Source organism: Volvox carteri, assembly GCF_000143455.1.
Source record: "Volvox carteri f. nagariensis unplaced genomic scaffold VOLCAscaffold_115, whole genome shotgun sequence".
Classification (NCBI taxonomy): Eukaryota; Viridiplantae; Chlorophyta; class Chlorophyceae; order Chlamydomonadales; family Volvocaceae; genus Volvox; species Volvox carteri.
Genome location: NW_003307658.1, coordinates 14,727 through 15,592, shown reverse-complemented (window position 1 = coordinate 15,592; position 866 = coordinate 14,727). Strand labels below are relative to the sequence as shown.

At 51.4% G+C, this 866-nt stretch overlaps 1 protein-coding gene across 1 annotated transcript in view; it reads left to right on the top strand.

The window, feature by feature from the left end:
• Positions 1-866, top strand: part of VOLCADRAFT_100343 (uncharacterized protein) — a gene marked incomplete at both ends in the record, with an annotated part of 5,011 nt that overhangs the window by 2,929 nt on the left and 1,216 nt on the right. The window lies entirely within an intron of this gene.

Sequence of the window (866 nt, the reverse complement as noted above, 5' to 3'; positions counted from 1 at the left end):
TTTGTTGAGCACATCAGGGCACTGGTGATTTTCCACAGCAGTTTACCAAAACGGTGGTATCCCCTATTTTGAAGAAGGGTGACCCGTTGGTGGCAGGAAATTATCGGGGCATTGCAGTTGGAGGAGCACTTGCGAAATGCTATGCGTCAGTGATCCTTAACCGCCTGGTACGTGCTGGGGAAATACTGGACCTGCGGCACCCATGCCAAGCGGGTTTCAGGCGGGGTTTTGGCACTGCCCACCACCTCTTTGTCAAGCAACACCTGGTCAGGCGGCATCGGATCGCGGGACAACCGCCGTTGATAATAGTACAGATTGACTTTGAGAAGGCCTTTGATAGGGTGCCTCGCGAGCACATGTGGCTTCGGTTGCAGGAGAGGGGGATTAGCGGCCCCATGCTAGGTGCTCTGAGAAAAGCGTACGAGAAGGTGTCCATGGTGATGAAGGTAAATGAGAAAGTGGGGGGAGAGTTTGAGTCTAAGCAAGGAGTGAAGCAAGGGTGTCCTTTATCTACTGAGTTGTTTGGACTTTTCATCGAGACACTAGCCGATCTGATTGATACTCATGACCTTGTAGAAGCTGGTGCACGTAAGTGTGACGCACCCCTTGTGGACAGCAAGCGCGTCTCCATACTGTTGTATGCAGACGATGTTAGTCTGCTAGCGACGTCAGTAGAGCGAATGTCTGAGTTGCTACATCTTGTGGACTTGTTTTGTGAAGCTTTTGGGATGCGACCAAATGTCTCANAGTGTGAAAGGCTTGTTTTTGCATGTGACGGCACCCAGCAGTCGGAACTTAGCGGGAGATGTCAACAGTTACGGCTATCAGGCCAGGTAGTACCTGCCAAAGATAGCGCTCGCTATCTG